Consider the following 17886-nt stretch of genomic DNA (forward strand, 5'->3'; position numbering starts at 1 on the left):
ACCAAGTATTTCTGTATTGCTACTTTTACTTAAGTAAACAAATCGGAGTAAATTGGTTTCTGTTGTGTCCAATCAGTGTATGTTACGCACGGTGACGCCCACCTCTCCATATATGGGCATTTATCACAACGTCCACCAACCCACAAGGGAATTTCTATTGTATAATAATAAGAGGAAAGGATTATGCCAGAATAACTTTTGTTTAATCGAAATAAAGTTACTCAGTATGACTAGAACGATTAACTTCAAAGCGTCAGTTCAATATGTTGGGTGATGGCAGTGAGAGTTCTGATAGTTAGCTGTTATAGGAAACTCACCACAGGTGATCTTTCTCAACTTTAAGTTCAAAGATAATCATGTCCAATTAAAGCACTTGTGCTTTATTCTTGCTCTGTAAAGCACTTTGAGCTGCATTTCATGTCATGAAAGGTGCTATACAAATAAAGATTATTATTATTAATTAATTCATTAATAATTAATTAATTCCCTCACCTGCATGGGAAAAAAACAGCAGAAGCACTTCCCCTTCTACCTTCCACCTTCTCTAAGTTTACAGGTGTAAGAAAGTGGGTGACATTATTTTTATGGCGTGACTCTGCAGGAGTCTAGTCGTCTGTAAGAGGGTCTGTGTGTCTGTGTGTATGGAATTCATTTCACAAACATAATATTTCAGGAAATATATACTAGCGGTCCGGGCCGCCCTCACATCTAGAACTCACACCTACGTCGCACTGCCGATCCGACTGATATGCCCATATATTGAGATCTCTGTATCTGTCAGTCCTTGTCCCTTTTATGCCCATATATGGAGATCCCTAATGTCATCAGTATATGCCCATATATGGGCATGCCCCCTTTTGTGCCCAAATATGGGCATGCCCCCTTTTGTGCCCATATACTGTATGGATCTGACTGATTTGTTTTTTCCTGATACCATGACAACACATTGAGTTTAGACAACACACTCCATATCTGGGCGTAGCTGCATTGGTAACTCCTTATATGGATATGGCTGAGTCATGATGACATGAACGTGACGTCAGAGATCCACCGGCCGGCCCTCCCTTTAGCCAATTTGAATGTAGGATAAAAGGAAAGGATATACCAGTGAAATATTATATAAAAAACACAGTATGACTTTTAACAATTATCAGATTGTTATGAAACAAAGCATCAGTGCATGTTGGGTGATGGCAGTGACAGTTCTGATAATTAGTTGTTATAAGAATCGCACCACAGGTGATTTTTTGGCAGCTTGTCCAATTAATGAATCCACACATACATGTAAAAATACAGCAGAAGCACTTCATCTTCAACTTCAACGTTATTGTCACGTCACAAGTTTACAGGTGTAAGGAAGTGGGTGAAATTATTTTTATGCCGTGATTCTCCAGGAGTCTAATTTCTGAGCTAATTTCACAAACATGATGTTAAATGAAATGTTTAACTATAATTTAATAATGGAAATGAAAGATGCCAAATTTGTGCTGAAACCTTGCCCAAATTTGGATCATATGTCATAGATATAATATATCTACAATATTATTGTCGCTATTGGGTGGAAACCTTGTATGTCCAAAACCATTTTTTTATCTGAAAAAAAAAAAACCTGTGATCCACGTTCGCTTTCCGCGTTCCTTTGCAAAAATAGCCGCGACACGTTGTGAGCTTGTAGATGAGCTATTTTTGCTACACCTTTATGCAAAACTGACAAATTAGGGCATTCATTCACAGAAAAAACATTTGATGTTGTCATAGAAGATGACCGACATCACAGACATGAACCCTGAGACCCACATTGTTTGTACAAACCTCCCAGCATTCTGCAGTTTCAAAAACAGAGTTTTAAGGGTAAAGATTAGAGAAACAAAGAAAACAAACACTTTTCAGGGGGCTGTTTTCTGGCCAATCTCCTCCTTGATGTCCATCCAACTGAAATCTAATGTGAAAGAGCACTTTGTGTTTCCAGAGCATGATGACTTGTTTATGTCTTTGCCATTCCCTAGACAATGGAATGAGATGCTGGTGATAAGTGGCAGCCAGGCATGTCACCCCACTCCAGACCAGTACCCTCAAATTAAATGGATTGAAAGGACAAAACATAACAATGCAATTATGCTTCGCAACAATGGTCAAATAAAAAACTATTGGAGAAAGACAACACCACTCAAGTACCCTTTAATTAAATGAATTGAAAGGACAGAAATAATAACAATATTACTAGCAACAATGGTCATATAAAAACAAGTGGGGAAAAAACATTTATTTACCAGATTTTCTGCAGAAATACAGTTATGCTCAGGTATGTTCCATATTCTGGGCATTTCATAAAATAGGCAAACATTCGGCAAAAGATTCCACGAAAATAGCTGATCTTGTAGATCAGAAAATAGCTGATCTACAAGCTCACAGCGTGTGCACAAGTGCTTTAACCCTCCAAGACCCGCAGTTGTAATATTACAACATTTGTATTTTATCAAAAACATGGTATAAATCATTTGTTTTTCTGTTATTCTTTCACCTAAACATCATCATTGGATCCTATTGTTTAGTCTTGCAATGTCATTGGCCGGGATATTTGCATATAAATACCCCCCACAAAGGCAGGAAAAGTCACAACTTGAACATGATTATCTTTGAACTTAAAATTGACAAAAAATCACCTGTGGTGAGTTCCCTATAACAGCTAATTATCAGAACTCTCACTGCCATCACCCAACATATTGAACTGACGCTTTGAAGTTAATCGTTCAAGTCATACTGTGTAATTTATTTTAATTAAACAAAAGCTATTTTTGATATGATCTTTCACTGGCATAATCCTTTCCTCTTATTATATATAAAAAATCACACCCTGTGTGAAGGTAGCGGCGACTTTGATACATTATGTCATCGATATGTGTTTATAATGTGTTTATAGCCATGTGTCACGTGAAGCTTGACCAATCACTTCGTTGACGGGTCTGACCAATCAGAACGTTGACGGGTCTGACCAATCAGAACATTGACGGGTCTGACCAATCAGAACGTTGACGGTGAACACGGACAAAGTCAGGTATAGAGCAGGATCCGCTCTATACCTAAAGGTATAGAGCGGCTAGCGCCGCTAAAAATCCCTTGTGGGTTGGTGGACGGTGGACGTCGTAATAAATGCAACATGCCCATATAGCAGATCTTCAAGCTTTGTACTGCGCCCCCCCATCCAGTTATTACATTGGCCCCGGGGCTCAGTCCGAAGAAAGAGACAAGAAAGAGAAAAACCCATAGGACAAGACAAAGGAGACTAGACTAGGACAACAAGCATTCAGTCACACTATCACTCAGTCTCAACAGGAGGGAGTAGAAAACTATAAACATATACCCCACAAAACAACAAGTGAACCTAGGAGTGCTCTACAGTGAAAAGGTGGTACCGAGGCTTCTATTTTTGTACTCAAGATCAATGATTCCGATAGATCTTCCAAATGTTAATTTCGCTTGCACATTCCAATCAAACGATTACGTTTGGTGTAACGTTAAGCCTTAATTTATGCTCTGTTGCGCAACAGTGTTGCTTGCTTGACAAAAAAAGAACACATCTACAAGGTTCTCAACACGTTGCATTGCGACACAATGATACCTTGTAGATCTGTTCCGTTTGGGAGGTGATGCAGTCTATGGAGTGATGTTGCAGGACTCTGTTTTTGTGTGTCTTCGGCAAATGATAATCCTGATTGATGTTGGTTTGCTTCAATTCAACTACTTAACCCATTGAGACCTGAAGCCGATTCTACATGTCTCCTAAATCTCAACAGTATTCTGAAAAACGTATGTCTCTATATCAGTGGTGCTCAATCTTTTTCATGTCAAGGACCCCCAAAATGATGTATATTTGGCCGCGGACCCCCGTCAAAATATATTGTTCCAGGGACCCCCAGAAGCAAAGATTTAAGTAAAAAATGTTCGCTTTAAAAAATATATATATTCAAAGATTTGCACACATTTTCACGATTTTAAAAAAATAGCAGATCTACAATGAGCTTGTAGATCTGCTATTTTTGAATAGCCCAAAGTGTAAAATAATGCTTTTTAGCTCAAATCTAAAAATGACACAGTTAAGAGACTCTATGCATAATAACAGTATACGAAGGTTGGCAAGGAATATCACTTCAAACACTAGCCATGTTTTGAATGTGGAATATTGGATTGCTGCCTTCAGGAAGGATATACAGCGTTCCAACATACATTAAGGTCAGACTAATACCATTGATTATACCAGGGACAATTAAGTGACTTGACTTTTTGTCTTTGCTCTTCCTCATGGATGTACTTGCGGATTATACCAGTGTCAGTCTACCTAATGTGGATTAATGCGGTCGACACGCACAACACGTATACAACGCATTTCTTTTTATTGTGTTTTTTTAGCACCATAACTACCGTCTATAACAAGGGTCTTCAACAGGGGGTCCGGGACCCCTGGGGGTCCTCAGAGTTACTACAGGGAGTCCGCCAAATCTTTGAGTGAAATGTTTTTTTTTTTAAATATTAACCACTTGAACCCTAGCATCCCTTTTTCTGAGGAAAACTTTGGCGTTGTGAGCTTGTAGATCTGCTATTTTTTGGCAAAGAGCCTTGGTGTAGAGCAAAAAAAGAGCAGACCAAGTAAACCAAAAAAGTTTAATCTGAAACACAATTTTATACAATATAGAGGGGGTCCCTGCTTCATCTCTCACTCAGCTAGGGGGTCCTTGGCCTGAAAACGTTGAAGACCCCTGGTCTATAAGTATATCATGAACAGTACACGTCTGCTGCTATGCTCACGCACCTTTTATCTTACCTCAGGTAGCATGTGTAAATATGTAGATAACTTGTTTGATCTCCTTGCCCCCCCCCCCCCTCTTGTTTTCTATGGAAATAACGATACGAAGGGAACTATGCACCAAAACGAATTTCACCCACTTTTTACTTCTGTAAACTTGTGGTGTGACAAAAATTCTGATTCTGATTCTAAAGAAGTCGTTTGTCCATCAGTCCTATTTGAGGCTTAAATTTAGCACACACACACACACACACATGTTCAAATGTAATCAAATAACGGAGACCTGGATCTAAAAGAAAACATTTAACACTGTATGTGTGGGTTTCAGAAAAGGGACATTCTGTTCCTTTTGTGTCTGTAAATGTATATTATATGTGTGATAGTTCAGATTGTGTACCAACATGCACGGATTGCACGCACGTGCGGGCGCGCACGCACACACACACACACACACACACACACACACACACACACACACACACACACACACACACACACACACACACACACACACACAACCACACACACTCTTGTACGATGAAGTACTAAATGCGTTAATGAAGCATTAAATTAAGAAGAAAAAAAAGTACAATACGGAGATACAAGGTTTCTGCCGACAGTGCAGAAATGCACCTAATAACTGTGGGAAAATGTTCCCTTACAGTACATATGCAAATCATATTCAAATACCTACGCTTACATGCACACACATTCAATCACAAATGATCTCAGAGAGTGAAATGTACAGATTCTCCTAAAGCACACAACTCTTTCTCCACGCACGCACACACACACGCACGCACACACGCACTATGCACCAAAACGAATTTCACCCACTTTTTACTTCTGTAAACTTGTGGTGTGATAAAAATTCTGATTCTAAAGAAGTCCTTTGTCCATCAGTCCAATTTGAGGCTTAAATTTAGTGTCTGGCCCGGGGGTTGTAGGCAGAGCGGTGGACAATGCTCTTGTCTTCATGTTTTTATGTATGTAATTCATTTTGTTTTGTTTCTGTGGTGTTGTGAGACAAATGTGTGTGTTGTGTGTTTCATACAGTACATGGCTGCTGGGTCGCCGAGACAGATTTCAGCGAGAGCTTATGATGAAGTAATATCATATCGTATCGTAATCTACCCCATGCAGTGCTTGTTGTAACTTGATTTAATACGCTGAGATGATCAGGCGAGCGCTTTGACCTGAATATGAAACAGTAAGCCTCTCTGCAGCACAAATAGACTCATCCTCAGAGAGAGAGAGAGAGAGAGAGAGAGAGAGAGAGAGAGAGAGAGAGAGAGAGAGAGAGAGAGAGAGAGAGAGAGAGAGAGAGAGAGAGAGAGAGAGAGAGAGAGAGAGAGAGAGAGAGAGAGAGAGAGAGAGAGAGAGAGTACACCCCGTAGACGTTCTACATTTCGACAGCCGCTAACGGTAACAGGTTTTGAAACATCCAAGGTTTCCACCCGAAAGCGATGATGTTCATATTCCTAGTTCTCCCTGGTGTTCCTCACACTGTTTCTCCTCGTTGACTTTGACTTTGTACCTGTCCCTGGCAGTGGGGTAAAGTAACTAAGTACATTTACTCAAGTACTGACTTGGGCACAATTTTGAGGTACTTTACTGGGGTATTTCCAAATGTCTCTACTTTTACTTCTACTCCACTACATCTCAGAGGCAAATATTGTACTTTTTACTTCACTACAATTATTTGAAAACTTGATTTACTAGTTACTCTGTAGATTTCGATTATTATTACAAAACATACATTAACCACTTCAGCCCTATATACATTTCGGCCATTTGAAAATAGCCGAGCTACAAGCTCACAATGCGTCGCGACGCGACGCATTGTGAGCTTGTAGGTCGCCTATTTTCCAAAGATTTGTATACATTTGAAAAGTTGTGAAATGACATTCTGCATAAGAATGAGTACTTTAAAATGTTGGTACTATAAGTACATTTTGATACCAATACTTTTGTACTTTTACGCAAGTAAATTTTGAATTCCGGACTTTTACTTGTAACAGAGTACCTCTACATTGCAGTATTGATACTTGATACCAAGAAATGTGAGTACTTTTTCCACCTCAGACTTTTTCTCCTCGCTCTGACTTTGACTTTGTCCCCGTCTCTGGATTTAGTGGGTTTAGTGGGTCGCCTCCTGCTCCCTGTTGTTTGTCTGTTTGACAGATTGCTGTACGGTATCATTATCTACTCCGTCTGTCTGTCTGTCCACTGGCGTTTGGCTCCAATACACGCCTGAAGGACTCGTGAAACACTGTAGGCGTTTCCAGATCACCACAACACATAAACAGGAATCAGTAAAAATACTTAAAAGTTGGTATAAAAAATAGTGAAAATAAGTAAATAAATTGAGAAGAAATATTTAACGTAAATACATTGAGTCAAAAATATTCTATATTTATTCTGTTGGTGCTCCAGATGCAGTGTTGTACTATTACTGTACTATATTTGAGTAAAAGTACTTACAAGACACTTAGCGAGCAGCAGGCAGACTTAAAATGTCCTAGAAATGTTGTTTCTGCTTACCGTTGTTGTCGGGCAAACCTCTTATTAAACCTCTTATCTCCATATTCTAACCATTTGTGTTGTTTCGTAAACTAACGCCCTACTTGATCATACTACAGCATCACGCAAAAGCATTAACAGTAGCAGATCTACAAGCTCGAAAAGCGGCGCGAAGCGACGCTTTTCGAGCTTGTAGATCTGCTACTTTAGATGCTTTTGAATTTGAATCCTGAAAAGTACCAGTTTTGGACATAGGAGGTTTCCACCCGACAGAGACGAGGTGGATAGCGATCAGTAATTAAGATGTAACTACACACTGAAGACGGCTGTTTACCTCTCACATGAGCACACACACACACACACACACACACACACACACACACACACACACACACACACACACACACACACACACACACACACACACACACACACACACACACACACACACACACACACACACGCTCAAATGTAATCAAATAACGGAGACCTGGATCTAAAAGAAAACACTCTGTGTGAGTGGTGTTTAGAAAAGAGACATTCTGTGCCTTTTGTGTCTGTAGTATATTGTATCTGTGATAGTTCAGATTGTGTACCAACATGCACACACACACACACACACACACACACTCTTGTACGATGAAGTACTACATGCTTTAATGAAGCATTCAATTACGAAAAAAAAAAAACATAATAAAAAGTACAATATGGAGATACAAGGTTTCTGCCGACAGTGCAGACATGCACCTAATAACTGTGGGAAAATGTTCCCTTACATATGCAAATCATATGCAAATACCTACGCTTACATGCACACACATTCAATCACAAATGATCTCAGAGAGTGAAATGTACAGATTCTCCTAAAGCACACAACCAACTCTTTCTCCACGCTTGTAAGTTGGCACTCACGCACACACACACGTACGCGCGCACGCACGCACGCACGCGCACGCACACGCACACGCACACACACACACACACACACACACACACACACACACACACACACACACACGTGTGTAAATATTCTAACAGTAAAAGTAGAAGCACACTCTGCTGTTATGTTTGATGCATCAACAACAGAACACCGACTACATGCATTTTTCACGCAAACTGGGTGATCTGAGGCAGTGGCTCTCAACCTTCTTTTGGATCAGAAGCTCCAACGCTTTCAACATCTTGTAAGCGTTGGCGGGCCGTGTGCATTTTGGGAGCATGTTCATTTTTTAATGATCAATCAAATCCATTGTGTTCCGGCTTGGATCAATGAAACTAATATAGTATACTTTGGAAGTTCCTACTTGTCGGTATTACAATGAAAACACAATTTCAAGCTTTTAATGAGTAGAACAAGTTACCTGTACTGCCAACGTGCACGGTAGACATGAATATTTATTTCAGCAACATTTCGGTCTCACATGCAGTGGTGGAAAGTGACTAAGTACATTTACTCAAGTACTGTACTTAAGTACAATTTTGAGGTATCTGTACTTTACTTGAGTATTTCCAATTTCCAATACTTTTACTTCTACTCCACTACATCTCAGAGGCAACTATTGTACTTTTACTCCACTACATTTATTTGAAAACTTTAGTTACTAGTTACTTTTCAGATAAACTATGATATAATGAAACATACATTAACCACTTTAACCCTATTTTATACATAGGCTATTTGAAAATAGCCGATCTACAAGCTCACAACGCGTCGCATCGCGACGCGTTGTGAGCTTGTAGATCGGCTATTTTCAAATATTTAGTACTTTTACTTTTGGTACTTAAAGTACATTTTGATGCCAATACTTTTGTACTTTTACTCAAGTAAATGTTTAATTCTGAACTTTTACTTGTAACAGAGTATTTTTATATTTCAGTATTGGTACTTTTACTTAAGTAAAGAATTTGAGTACTTTTTCCACCACTGCTCACATGACCTTCCTCTTGCCTGAGGAAGGTCATGTGAGACCGAAATGTTGCTGAAATAAATCTCTGTGTAAACAGTGCAAGCTGGCAGTGTGCAGGTAATGTTCTATTGACTATTTAGGTTGCTTATCGCTTTACAGACACACCTGCTTTTACACTTTTAATCTAGGTGTGCCAAAGTTTCTTATAGTTTATTTTTATATTAATGTTATATTATCATTAATCCATTCAATCCGGGAGCGCTTCCGTGTCATTTTAGATTTGAGCTATAACCACTATGTCAGTGGTTCTCAAACTTTTTCATGTCAAGGACCCCCAAATTGACACTTATTAGCCCGCGGACCCCCATTTGAAAATATATGCCAGGGACCCCCAGAAGAGAAGATGTTTACGTTTCTAGCAGTGATTCTCAACCATTTTAATTTCAAGGACCCCCCAGTTTGACATGCATAAAGCTACGGACCCCCATTTAATTACATTTTTATCTCTGGGACCCCAATTTATATTGTAAAATCAATGTTAATTTAACCCAGAGAGTGTACAAATGGAACCAAATGGACCCTAACGGGTCCATTTGGTTCCATTTGTACACTCTCTGAGTTACAGACCCATAAGGGTCCATTTGGTTCCTAATCTATCATTTAGCTGGGGACCCCCTGGAACTCTCTTAAGGACCCCTGGGGGTCCCCGGACCCCACTTTGAGAACCAATGCTCTATGTTATACCTTACGCTATTTTTGAAAAATCTTGGACATTCGTGAAAATCTTTGAATACGTATTTTTAAGTAACATTTTTAACTCAAATATTTGCTTCTGGGGGGGTCCCTGGAACAACATATTTTGATGTGGGTCGGCGGCCAAATACATATGATGTTGGGGGTCCTTGACATGAAAAAGTTTGAGAACCACTGATATACAGCAACATATTTTTTTTTTCCAGAAAACTGTTAGGATGTAGAAAACCTTTATAAAGATTTGCACACAATTTCACGATTTTTCCCAAAAATAGCCAAATAAATCTTAAAATGACACAGATGCGTTCCCGGTCTTAAAGGGTTAAAGTCTTAGTGTTTGGCCAATTATTTGGGGGCCCACCTTGCAATACCCTCACGGCCCACCAGTAGGCCCCCGGGCCACATGTTGGGAACCACTGATTGTAGGGAATTGGCGACAGGCTGCATCTGGATAACAGCATAACAACAACATCAGTAATTAAGATGTACCAACCCACTGAAGACGCCTGTTTGTTTACGTCTCACATGAGCACACATTCAAATAAAAAAATGGTGAAGACCTGAATCTAAAATATAACATTTAACACTGTGTGGTTTTGAGAAAAGGTATACATCCTGTGCCTGTCTGTATAAATGTATAATGTATGTGTGATATTCTGGAGGGAAAAACAAATTGTTTGGGGGAAATGTTGGCCTATAATGGCATACTCAAAATAGGGAGGCCTGTTTGAAAGGAGTTTAGTGTCTGTGTGGGTTTTTTATAAATATTGAACTAATAAAATATAACCAATGAAAGTATTAACAAGAGCTTGGGACTAAATAATAATTACTATTATTCAATACTATTACTTCTACTCCATTACATCTCAGAGGCAAATATACTACTTTTATTCCACTATAATTGTTTGAAAACTTTAGTTGGGCTACTACTCACTTTTATATTTTGATTATTATTACAAAACCACTCCAGCTCTACATATACTTCGGCAAATTGAAAATAGCCAATCTACAAGCTCACAAGCGACGCGTTGTGAGCTTGTAGATCAGCTATTTTCAAAAGATTTTTATACATTTGAAAACTTGTGAAATGGGACCTTCTGCATAATGAGTACTTTTACTTTTGCTAGTTTAAGTATATTTTGATGCCAATACTTTTGTACTTTTACTCAAGTACATTTTGAACACAAACTTGTACAGTACTTGTAACAGATTATTTCTACATTAGGGTATTGACACTTTTACTTAAATAAAAAGTGCGAGACCTTCTCCCATCACTGCTCCATGGTAAAGTAGCATTTTGCCAACTGTCCTCAAGACAAATGTCTCAGCCGTCACTTCTGCCGTCCCTTCAATCCATTATTGTAACAACTGCCGCGTGTGGAATTGATTTACCTCTCACACGCTTGTCTCACAATCCCAGGAAAAAGAGACTTATATCGTCAAAGCGTTCATTTCTCTTAATAATAATCTTTTGGGTCTCTTTATCCATCTTAGGGACAGTTTGGAGGGGTTTTTAGATGAATATAACAGGAGACAAAGCTGTGTGAGCGAGCGTACATCATTGTTTGTCTCTTAAGAATACGTTCACACAGAGTCGGACATGAAAAATTCAACCAGCTTCCTTTGTCTGAAACGTATCTTCAGTGTGTGTGTGTGTGTGTGTGTGTGTGTGTGTGTGTGTGTGTGTGTGTGTCTGTGTGTGTGTGTGTGTGTGTGTGTGTGTGTGTGTGCAGCTCCATGCTTAGCCTGTAGAGCAACAAGGGCATTGGGGACATGAATTTAGAACACGTCAAAGAAAGACGTTCTCAAACAAACAGTACACAGTAAGGTGCCCCGTTTGACCCAGTTTGATAAGAAAGTGTTTGAGAAACAAGATGCTCAGTTGGTACTTTGGGGCCCAAAGTGTGCCAAGAAAATAAATACCCCCCCCCCCCACACACCATACTGTACTGGATATGTTACAGTCAGTGTTGATTTTGACAGCTAATTTAGATTTTGTGTAGTCATAGTCATAGTTTAAAAAAAATCCATTTAGCTTTAGTCATATTGTGCTCATCTAAAATGTTTTCGTTTTTGTCTAGTTTTAGTCGACTAAATATTGTAAGATTTTAGTCGACTAATTCTACAGTTGATTTAGTCGACTAACATACATTTTGGCAATTCGTAATGGCTGATTTTAGACTTGGTTGCATACTGAACATCTACAGCCGATCTACAAGTCCACAACATGTCGCAGCGTTGTGAGCTTGTAGATTTGCCATTTTCAGAGCGCAACACCCGAGCGCAACCAAACAAAATTACTTATCTTACTACTGGATCTCTTCTCCACTTGTCCCTCACTAACATTTTAGTCTAGTTTTTATTTGTTGACGAAATTGTCAATATATTTAGTCTAGTTTTAGTCATCGTAGCTTAGTTTTTATTTCATTTTCGTCAGTGAAAAAAGGTAGTCAACGATCATTTTTCGTCATAGTTTTAGTTGACGAAATCAACTAAAACTATGTTCATGTAGGAAACCAGTGCATGTGGGAAAAGCGGAACGAGGCGCGGGAGACCGGGGCCATGGACGAGTCTCTTTGAGGCTATAGGCCCCTGGAAGGACACAAAAGACTAAAAAGTCTTTAGCCACGAGTCCGAGTCAAGTCTGGCGTCTCTTAAGAAAAAAGTTGCTCTTTTTTTCCCAGGCCTAAGGATACATCATAGGTTATGATGGTCCACAAACCCAACCCGAAATCAAAAAAGCACAGAATTAATGTTTATCAGCTCAACTGCGGAAGGCACAGGCTCACACACAGCCTGACCAAGGCTACTGCTGCTAGTTAGTCTACGTAATGTTTTATTAAGGAAGATTGACATGTCAACGTGTTTGGGTATACATCTAGTGCGCACTGCTGTGCTGTCCCTTGTTGAGCGTAGCAAGAACGCGCCAGCAGCCACGGAGATCCCCCGACCGACCCCCGGGCAGTACACAGTCACATAAAGTAGCATAATGGCTTAATGGCTATGAGTCACGCAATAAGTTAGCCAGTTTCAGGAAAAACACTATGTACTCACGTTGGCTGTTAAGATTCCATTTCCACCCTTCTAATGGATTCCGGGGGTGTATAAACATCTCTGAAGTAGCTCCATTTAATTTCCTCTTAAGTGACGCAGTTATGTCCAAGTATTGTCCCCGTTCGCAAAGTGCAACTTTTTCATCATCCACCTTTGTGCAGTAATCCCAAACAGATCGAGATACAATATTGTGACAAATGCCAACTTAGGCTATAATCTAGGCCAGTGTTTCTCAACCTTTTTGGCATAGCCAAAAGATCCCAGGGCACACCTAGATATACGGTGTGCATATATATGGTCAACATAGACATGTAACTTGCTTGTACTGTAGCTTACGTTAATGCAGTGAACATGAACGTACTAGCGTTTACCGTGGTGAAGTTGGTTTCAGGTTGGATATTCACCCAGGGTTTAACGAGACAGCAGCGCAACATGAAAATCCGACTTTTCAGAAACGTGCTATCACGGATGATCCGATCATCTTATATTGTGCGTGCGTGCGTGCGTGCGTGCGTGCGTGCGTGCGTGCGTGCATGTAGCTCCATATTTAGCCTGTAGAGCAACAAGGGCATTGAGGACATGAATTTAGAACACGTTGTCAAAGAAAGACGTTCTCAAACAGTACACAGTAAGGTGCCCCGTTTGACCCAGTTTGATAAGAAAGTGTTTGAGAAACAAGATGCTCAGTTGTTACTATGGGGCCCAAAGGGTGCCAAGAAAATACATACCCCCCCACACCATACTGTATATATACTGCATATGTTACAGTAAGTGGGAAACCAGTGCATGTGGGAAAAGCGGAACGAGGAGCACCTCGCTTTTCCGGCGTGGGAGACCGGGGCCACGGACGAGTCTCTTTGAGGCTATAGGCCCCTGGAAGGAACCAAAACACTTGTACTGTATCATACAGTATATACATTCTATGAGTGTGTGTGTGTACCAGAGATGCCCACGAGTCTCTGAGGTCGAGTCGAGTCTCAAGTCTTTGACCTCGAGTCCGAATCGAGTCTCGAGTCTTTGAGGGTTGAGTCCGAGTCGAGTCTCGAGTCTTTGAGGGTTGAGTCCGAGTCGAGTCTCGAGTCTTTAGCCACGTGTCCGAGTCAAGTCTCGAGTCTCTTAAAAAAAAAACGTTTTTTTCCGGGCTGAAATACAGTTATGATGGTCCACAAACCCAACCCGAAATGATAAAAGCACAGACATGAATGTTTATCACAATAGTATTAGGCTACATTCATTTAGGCTCCTTTGCGTCTAGTGCGCACTGCTGTGCTGTCTCTTGTTGAGCGTAACAAGAACGTTCCAACAGCCACGGAAATCCCCCGACCGACCCCCGGGCAGTACACAGTCACATACAGTAGAATATGGCTTAATGGCGATGAGTCACGCAATAAGTTAGCCAGTTTCAGGAAAAACACTATGTACTCACGTTGGCTGTTCCACCTTCTAATGGATTCCAGGGGTGTGTAAACATCTCTGAAGTAGCTCCATTTTTTAAATAATTTCCTCTGAAGTAATGCAGTTATGTCCAAGTATTGTCCCTATTCGCAAAGTCCAACTTTTTCGTCTTCCACCTTTGTGCAATAATCCCGAACAAGCTACAACATTGTGATTGTGTGAATTTAGGCTATAATCTAATAGGCTACTGTAAGTTTACATCAATCATAGCCTCTCAAACACAAATACATTGCTACGACGCATAATGTGCGTCGCCTACCCAAAAGAACAGACATACAGTACAAGCTATCATGCCATGGCGTGTTGGCAGCTTACAGATCTGTTCTTTTGGACACATAAACAACTAGAAAAAGTGCTCCTCGGAGCACAGGTCTCCGCCAGGTCAGGTACGTTATTCTGGCCTCCTGGTGGCGCTATAATAGGCCAATGTTAAAAGGGTGCCATTCATTCTTAGGTCTTTCACGGCAATCAGACACTGCATTCATGATTTGAGGCATTTTGTTCCAAAAATGTGTTTTGCTAAATTAGACCTGCTGGTGGCGCTATAACAGGCCAATGTGAAAAGGGTGCCCTTTCTTCCTCGGCCTAGTGGGAATGTGCGTGTGAAATTTCACGGAAATCGCAAGCTGCGTGCATAGTTTGAATCTTTTTGTTAAAAACGGACCAATCCTGCAAACTTTGGAAGCCAACCATAGGCAATGAGGATGGAATATGGGAAATCGGACAGATCCGTGTTGATCACATGACTATAGAGATACTGTGTACCAATTTGCATGACGTTTGGATATAACGCTATAACAGGCCCATGTGAAAAAATTGGGGCAGAGGTTATGAATTGGCATCCAGGGAGTGTGTGTGCACAGTTTCAGAGCGACCGGGCCAACGGTGCCGGAGATTAGCTGCTCACAGACAGAAGGACACACACACGGACGGACGGACGGACGGACGGACGGACGGAGGGTACCTCTCGCCATGCCTTCGGCCTGGCGGAGACAATGAGGCGCGACGGAGTATACAATACTAAGCATTTTGGAAACCAAATAAGCCTGTAACCATTACATGGTCAACATAGACTTGTAACTTGCTTGTAGCTTAGTTTAATGCAGTGAACATGAATGTACTAGTGTTTACCGTGGTGAAGTTGGTTTCAGGTTGGATGACCCAGAGTTTAACGACACAGCAATGCAACATGACTATCTGACTTTTCAAAAACGTGCTATCACGGATGATCAGATCATCTTATAAAAAATGTAAGCACATGCAAGTTAACTGAAGTTATATAGCTGATGCTGATCTAAACATTTTTTTTTATTTCAAAGTTTTTTATATTTAAACTTTATGATGAAAGGCTGCACACAGCAGCTGTTGTGCTCGCCTCGCCATGTTTGCATTGCAGGGAGACTGCGCGCACCGGAGATGCGCGCACCGGAGACAGGCTGCGCGCACCGGAGATTCCGTTGCGCAAGAGAAGAAAAGGACAACATTGATGTCGGGCATGTCATTTATTAATGCGTCAAATAAAACATAACATAAAGATGGTTCACAAGTCTTTGAGCTTGCGTCAGAGACGTATTGTGTCTCGAGTATTTGAGGGGCGAATTCGAGTCAAGTCTCGACTTGAGTGCGACTCGAATCCCCATCTCTGGTGTGTAGGCTACTGATCAGAAGCGTGTACTTCAAACAATACTGTACATCACTATTAAGTGCTGTCTCCCCAGACATTCCTGTCACTTTCTAAAGTGATGTTGGAAGTCTTTAATCTTACATGTCTGAAGCTCTGCTGCCTATTATGGATGGGTGGAATGTCATCACATTCATCTTTTTGTTGCGTCATTGTGATGGTTGGGGACATGAAAGCAGCACACAGGGTGAGACGGGGTTAGAGATACCACAGCAGGGTTAGTATATCCCTGCTGTCAGGCAGAAACCAACTATGTCCAAAATATGAACCTTTCAGGAAAGGAAAAAAAAACAACAAGTGGTATTGTGTTTTTAGAACAACACAATACCTCATCAAAGTTGGTATGGTGACTTAAATACATTGTCAGATACTTGAATGTGTCCTTATTATCATCACTTTACCCAAATACAGCTCAAGTGGAGTTTGGAGGTTTTTGACCATTAATGTGGAGATTTTTTCTCCGTCTGTCTGACTGAATCAATGATGGAAAAAACAACTATCTCCACAAGTTGGAGTTAGGTGGTTTGAACTTTTCATTGGTTCGATATTTGTAAAACCCACACACAGACTTAAAGGGTGTTCAATAGCACTGATATAGCTGGTTTCTGCCCAACAGCGATGATATGTTAACTGAAATGTACACAAAAACTATCTGATACTGTATGTGTGTTCACAAAACTAATACAATTAACTAAAATCATAGCGAAAATGTCCTTTAGTCTCGTTATGAGCTTGTAGATCTGCATTTTTTTGGGCAAATCCTCTGACCTGAATCTTGCCCCTGATTATTCATTAAAGGAGTAGTTCACCCAGAGAAAATCTTATGTTCTATCAATTACACACCATGAAGCATTGAATTCATGGAGATTTTTTAGTTTTCGTTGCATTCCAATAATTTGATTACCGGCGGAAAGATGCTAATGTATCCGGTAGGAGACTCAAAGGAATTTATTTGAGTCTCCTACCGGAAATACACCCGGTCATCAAATTATTGGCTTAGGAATGCGTCAAAAACAAAAAAATCCCCATGAATTCAATCCTTCATGGGGTGTGTATTTGATAAAAAATATGATTTTTTTTTTTTGGTGAACTACTCCTTTAATAAATAAATAAAAAACTAAACTAAAACTAAGTCCTTTGGAAAAATGTAAACTTAAAAACAAGTGAAAGTGAAATGAAAACATGAAAACAAATGAAAACAAAAAGTCAAAATGAATACGTTGTGAACTCTAATAACCTTGTTGTTGGGAACACACAGGGTGAGATGGGGTCAGTGGTACGGATGGTTGTGAGATCTCAGGAATGGGTTTTCGCTGCCAAACCTTGTTGAATAGAGACGGCAGCGTGTGTGAAGGAGTGTTATCATCGAACAGAAACCAATTTCCCACAGCAAACAGCCATGCTCTCTGTCTGCCTAACTTTATCTGTCAGTGGAACTGAGAGCTCTTTTATAAAAAGGCCCCGACTGACTGTTTGACCGCGGTGGCAAGTAACTAAGTACATTTACTCAAGTAACGCAGGTTTTAAGAGAAGAGGTGCACCCCTTATTCATTATAGCTATGGTTGTTATGATCCTACACCAATGAGGTCCAAAGGTGGTGGACTGCGATTCATTAGAATAATCACATCGGTCATCATGAGTCAGGACTTTCCACTTTAGTCTAGCATGTATGTACTGGGGGTTCAGAGCGACCGGGCCAACGGTGCCGGAG

The 17886-nt window shown here is 40.4% G+C and overlaps 1 protein-coding gene across 1 annotated transcript in view; it reads left to right on the top strand.

Moving 5' to 3' along the window:
- The window catches only part of tspan4a (tetraspanin 4a), a gene marked incomplete at its 5' end in the record, with an annotated part of 357455 nt that overhangs the window by 335632 nt on the left and 3937 nt on the right, over positions 1–17886 (top strand). The window lies entirely within an intron of this gene.

The sequence above is a fragment of the Gymnoscopelus microlampas genome, assembly GCF_963454915.1.
Source record: "Gymnoscopelus microlampas genome assembly, chromosome: 1".
In the NCBI taxonomy this organism is placed as follows: Eukaryota; Metazoa; Chordata; class Actinopteri; order Myctophiformes; family Myctophidae; genus Gymnoscopelus; species Gymnoscopelus microlampas.